Source organism: Ovis canadensis, chromosome 13, assembly GCF_042477335.2.
Source record: "Ovis canadensis isolate MfBH-ARS-UI-01 breed Bighorn chromosome 13, ARS-UI_OviCan_v2, whole genome shotgun sequence".
Taxonomy (NCBI): Eukaryota; Metazoa; Chordata; class Mammalia; order Artiodactyla; family Bovidae; genus Ovis; species Ovis canadensis.
This window is the reverse complement of record NC_091257.1, coordinates 49,576,349-49,582,348: the sequence shown is the minus strand read 5'-3', so window position 1 is coordinate 49,582,348 and position 6,000 is coordinate 49,576,349. Positions and strand designations below refer to the sequence as shown.

Here is a 6,000-nt window from a genome sequence, read left to right as displayed (position 1 = left end):
CTAGACCTGGTGACTCTCTAGCGGAGGCTAAAAGAGGAGTGACATGTCTCCATAGACTGAGAGAGTCATAGGGGCTTGTGTTTTCTAGAGTACGGGCCCTCTAGAGTCTGCAGGCATTGTGAGCGTGTGGTTCCTATGACTCCAGTGAAGGCCACTCACAGGGAGATGGTCAGAGATGAGCCTTCAGAAGGAAGTGAACAAAGATGCTTGAATTTTCTCCTGAAACCTAAAGGTAACCCAGTGACAGGATAAAGAGGTTTCTGGTTTTGAAAGATTCCTAAAGGAGAAGTGTGGATGATGCTGACCAAGAAGCAGGCTGGGGCAGCAGGTCTAGTTAGGGGGTAAGTGCAGAAACCCAGAGGAGAGAGTGTAAAAAGGACCCTACTGGACGGATAGTGGTGGGAATGGAAAAGCAGGGAGCCCTCTGTAAGGCATTAAGGACACAGTGGCCAGTGGCTTAAAGCAGGTCCCGTCTTGGATGGGCATCTGTGCTAGCCACTTGGCAGGAGGATGTAGGTGGGGAGACAGTTTTGGGAAAGGAGTTCAGTGCTGGATATGCCCAGTTTGGAGTGCCTAGACTGATTTTAATAGCCACTTGAGTACGGAGGTTAGGGAGCAGTCTAGCCTGGTGTTAGATGAAGCCACAGGCAAAGATCAAACCAGCAGAAGACTGGAAATAAGGCTCAGAGAAGGCCCCAGATTCAAGGTTATTACTGATTTGCTAGAGATCAGCTGGGTCTGGTGAACCTGGGATCCGCACAAGCTGCCTTGTCTTTGCTTCTCCAGCTTTTCCTAGCTTAAATGCTGCCAGAGAGCTGGAGAAGTGGAGTCTTTATTGTATTTATCCAACACAGTCCCTCCTTCAGGAGACTTCCAGAGATGGCACAGGTGCCAGGCAGAGGGCACAGCTCCAACAAAGGCAGAATGAAGAAGGCAAGGATGATTCTCTACTCAGTCATTGCTAACTGCTGCTAAGTCACTTCAGTCGTGTCCGACTCTGTGTGACCCCATAGATGGCAGCCCACCAGGCTCCCCCATCCCTGGGATTCTCCAGGCAAGAACACTGGAGTGGGTTGCCATTTCCTTCTCCAATGCATGGAAGTGAAAAGTGAACGGGAAGTCACTGAGTCTTGTCCAACTCTTCGCGACCCCATGGACCACAGCCTACCAGGCTCCTCTGTCCATGGGATTTTCCAGGCAAGAGTACTGGAGTGGGGTGCCATTGCCTTCTCAGACTCAGTCATTAACAAACTGTAAAGGGCTGGTTCTGAAATGTCTGGTGGGCTGCTGCTGCTGCTGCTAATTCGCTTCAGTCGTGTCCGACTCTGTGTGACCACATAGACGGCAGCCCATCAGGCTCCTCCATCCCTGGGATTCTCCAGGCAAGAACACTGGAGTGGGTTGCCATGTCCTTCTCCAATGCATGAAAGTGAAGAGTGAAAGTGAAGTCGCTCAGTCGTGTCCAACTCTTAGTGACCCCATGGACTGCAGCCTATCAGGCTCCTCCACCCATGGGATTTTCCAGGCAAGAATAGTAGTGGGCAGGGGGTTCCAAATCGCTCATAGATTCTTCTATATCCCTCTGACACACTGGACGGTTGTACTGATTGTGTTTCTGAGGACTCTGAGCTAAGAGGGCTATTTCATGATTGGGTCTTAAGACCTTCCAGCTTTGAATTACTGCACTTGAGTTCACATACAGATCAGCTCCAGAGGAGGGCAGAGGGATGAGGAGGGAGGTGGGGAGGCTGAAGCTCAAGCTCTGTTCTAGGGTGTTAGGGGCAGTGAAGCTCACTGTTGTTATGGACTGAGTTGTATTCCCCCGCCCCTTGCCAAATTCATCTGCTGAAGTGCTAACTCCCAGCATTTCAGCCTGTGACTGTGTTTGGAGGCAGGGTCTATAAAGAGGTAACTTACTTAAAATGAGGTCTCATGGGTGGGCTGTCATCTACTATGACTGGTGTCTTTAAAAGAGGAGATCAGGACACAGACACAGATAGAAAAAAGACCATGCCAAGCACAGGAGGACCGCTACCCTCAAACGGAGTAGAGAGTCCTCAGGAGAAACCAATCCTCCTGACACCTGATCTTGGATTTCCAGCCTCCAGATCTGTGTAAAGATTAGTTTCTGTGGCCCAGGCCGCATGGCCTGTGGTAGTTACTAGGCAGCCCTGGAAAACTATCAATAACACACTCACCTTTCATTCTTTTGATGGGGGCTGCTGTGCATAACTTGGTGTTGTGGTGTTCCTCCTACTCAAGAAGAAAAGAGTCTAACACTCACAGGAACAGCAGCAGGGGCTGGATGGAAATCACATGCCAACGCAAGCTAGTGAAACAGACGAATAGCAAGTGTGGATTTCACAAATCTAAATTTACCTACTGCTTTGTAGATTACCAACTACTCCACGAACTTTATTAACTCGTTTAATCTTCGCAACTGCCTCAGCATCACCTGGGAACTTGTTAGAAACGCCAAGTTCTCCTCCCTGGCAGATGTAAAGCATCGGAAAGTGGGGCGGGGCTTCGCGACAAGTGTTTCAACAAATCTCAGGTGGAGGTGGGCGGAGGATTCTGATCAGCGAAAGTTAAGTATGAGAACCACTTGGGGGGGCGGGGGAGCGGAGACAGGAAAGGTCTTCCGTCTAGACCCGCAGGTCGGAGGGTGACGTGATTTTCACAGTTGTGACTGGAGGGGCCAGGATGGTCTCTTTGACAACGGGCCCGGAGCGCCTGTGACTACAAAGTTCGCACACCTTGCTGGGTTTTATCCCTGGATCGACTGGACCCTCGGAGCTCCAGTTCCGGGTCTCTAAGGTCGGTGGCGCCCCTCCGGCCTCAGAGCGGCCGCAGGTCTGGAGCCCCGGGAGCAAGGCGAGCCCTGGGGCCCGGAGCCGCCGGACGCGTGCGCGCGCGTTCCCCAGCAGGCGCGGGCGCGCGCCTAGGGGGTGGGTCGCCCGGGCCCCGCTGGCCTGGCGCGCGGTCCGAGCCACTCAGAGCGCCCGGCGGCCGACACCCGGGGGCCCTACAATTAATACCCGGCGCCCGCCCGCCGCTCCGGGACTCGCGCGCCCGCTCTCTGGGAAGGAGGCGCTAGCTGGGCCCTGACCCTCCTCGCAACTCGTCTGCTCTGGCAGCTGTGGCGACGGCGCTCCGGACAGACCCTCTTGAGCCCCTCGCCGAGAGCCAGCTCGCGCAAGGACCAGTGTTCCACGCCCCCGCCACCCTCATAGCCGCGGGGAATTCTGCGCCGCCGGCCGGCAGGCAGGTGGGCGAGCGCGCCGGCTAGGTAAGTGCGGGAAGTCCGGGCGCGCGGGTGAACCCGCGGGGCTGGGGACGCGGACCCTCGCGCGTGGGTGTACTCTCGGCTCCTCTTGGCCCCCCTCTAAAGTTGTACCCGGTATCTGGGGTAGGGGGAGACGGATAGGCTCACCTGCTGGAAGTGTGTTTACTTGGGCGAAAGAGCGAGTCATTGGCCAGCCACTCCCCCCTGGCTGGGGAGCGACACGCCGGCCGACCTTGGGCTCCCCCGGGACTGCGACTGTCCCTGAAGCTGCCCCAAGCGTCTTCCGAGTCCTAGGACCCGGGGGTGTGATAAAGCCACTACCCTCTCCTCCGGCCCTTTCAATTCGGGCAGAAGAGGGCTACTGAGAATCAAGACCCAAACTTTGTTTGACACAGTAAAACTGACTTTCCAGGGCTTTTTAAAACTCGTCTTGCTCACGCGGTTAATGGTGGGTTCCTGAGGACGCCTCCGGGGAGCAGGGCTGGACCGGCCGGCCCGCGAGTGGGGCGCGCAGTGGCCCCGGGGCACAGGGACAGCCCTGGTCTTCTTGGGCCGGGGTCGGGCCCAGCTTGCGCATAACGGCCCAGGACAGTGCCGGCGCGCTGGCCCCTACGCTCGTGGGTGGCCGCGGTGGGAGGCGCGGGAGTCCCTGCGCTCGGCCGGGCTCCATGTTCCCGACCCGCTCCAGCCCGGGGAAGCTCTGGCCGGTGGCCCGGCAGAGGGCGCCCGCTCCCGATCGCCGCGCCGGCCGGAGGAGGGAGGGCACTCGAGTGAGGCTCCAGGTGAGGAGCTGTGAATCATCCCGGGAGGGGGACCCGGTCCTCTGGGAAAGCAGGCAGGGAGTGGCCGCGGCGCTGTCGAGAGTCCGGGCTGCCCAGCGGCTGTCGGGCCAGGAGCGGCAGCTGTGCCCCGGGAGGTCTGGGGTAGGCTCGGAAAGAAGGTGAGGAGCGTCCCTCCGCACGGTGGCCGAGGGCAGGGATCAGCTGCACAGAGCTCCGGCGGGCAGACAGTAGGACGCTCCGCGGCGCGCCCTCCCCCGGGGGCAGGAGGTGAGGTTAGTTGGACTTGGGCTTGGGGCGGTCCTGCTGGCGGAGGCTGATCTCCGGACCGCCGCGATGGGGCGCTCCCGGGGGCGGGGGCCCGCGGGGTCCCGGAGCAACAACAAAGGCGCGGCGCGGCCGCCGCTCCCACCCACTTCCGTCCCCGGCGCGCCCGGGCGCGCGCCGCCCCGCGGCACCGGCCGGCTCAGGCTTCCCCTCCGCGGAGTTTCGGGAAGTTAGCGGGGCGGCCCGTTAGGCGGGGAGGAGGGGCGGGGAAGGGGCGGCCCGGCGAGGGGCAAGCGTGTGCCCAGAGCTGCGACACTGCCGGCCTCCCAGTTTCACCGGCTGGGCGGAGGGCGAGGGCAGCAGCGGCCCCCGGGCGCCTTCCTCGGGGTCCCTGGGTCGCGCCCCAGCGGTGGGAAGTGCCGGCGCCGCGCGCCCTGCCAGCCCGCCGGGCCACGCCCCTCCGCGCGGGCTCCCGGAAGGGAGGGGTTTAGTCCCGGGGTGACAGCGGCCGCCCCCCCCCGGTACCCTGAGGGGAGCTCCAGAAGGCGGTAGTTGCATTACTGTGAGGGAGCGACCCGGCGGCTCCAGTTCAGGCCGCAATCTGGGTCAGGTGCGGGGTTAAGCGCTTCTGGCGTCCGCATTACAGCTCCTGTGCAGTCCTGACGGTTTGTTGTAATTGGAAGTTCCGCCGGGGGGAGAGGACGGCGGGGAGAAAGAGGAGAGCTCCTGTCCTCCCCCGAGGTTGTGGTCACTGCGTGCAAACCGCAGACTTAGGCACAAGCCTGTCCTTGGGATGGCTGGGGCAGCATCTCCCTTGTGCGACAGACGTTTCCCGAGAGCAGGACGCCAGAGGAGGTGCTGCCCAGGAGAAACCCGGGGCGCTCCGCTCCGGTGTGAAACCGTATCCCGCCGTAATCTATGGATAGATTTCAAGTTTTCTTATCTGCCGCCACTCCCTGCTGAAGTAGGGAAAGGCCTTCTGAGACTCTTATGTCCACTTAGGAAGGATCGTCACCATTCACTTTAAGCCTCCCGCAGAAAGATGACTTCTACCGTTAAGTTGGGGAAACGGGCTCAAAGAGGTTTCCAGCACCGAGAGTCTGTCCCGCTCGCTCCAAAGGGTACCGTTCGTTTGCTAGTCCCAGTTCCTATCCCAAAGGCTGCCCCTCCAGAGGCGTTGTGGATTGGTGACTGCAGAGTCAGTGGTACAAGCTCTAAGCCTGGATTCCGTTTGATGGTGTTAGTTATTTGGATTAGATTGACTTCACCTGTGGCTGACTTTTGCGCGGCTCAGGGCCTCCCCTAAACCAAGTTTTTTTAGGCCGCCGAGAGCAACTTGCAGGATCTCAGTTCCCCAACCAGGGATTTAACCCAGGCCCATGGGTTCTGGCAGTGAAAGCCAGAACCCTAACCATTAGGCTACCAGGGACCCCCCCCCCCCCCAACTCTTAGTTTAAAGCTTAAGGTATATGAAGACAACTAAACTGCTTAGAGTCATCTGACAGCACCAAAGAGAGGCAGAAACAGCTGCGGTTTGCCTCTACAGGCATCTCATTAGGCAGGTGGGCCTAGGCTCAGGAGTTCTATCTAGGAAGCTCGCAGCTCTGTTGGCCTTCCTGCAGGAAGAGGGCTGCATTTCCTACCCCATCTAAGCTCTGACATTGTTGC

General features: G+C 59.1%; 1 protein-coding gene across 14 annotated transcripts in view; it reads left to right on the top strand.

The window, feature by feature from the left end:
• Positions 1-2,566: 2,566 nt before the first annotated feature.
• Positions 2,567-6,000, top strand: part of SVIL (supervillin) — a 258,674-nt gene continuing 255,240 nt past the window's right edge. For 11 of the 14 annotated variants that reach the window (XM_069547648.1, XM_069547643.1, XM_069547647.1 and 8 more), the window contains exon 1: positions 2,567-3,289. The gene's annotated coding sequence lies outside the window, so the exon portion shown is untranslated. Of the gene's footprint in view, positions 3,290-4,036; positions 4,341-6,000 lie in introns of those variants that run through there. The other 3 variants (XM_069547631.1, XM_069547630.1, XM_069547629.1) reach the window with 3 other exon arrangements.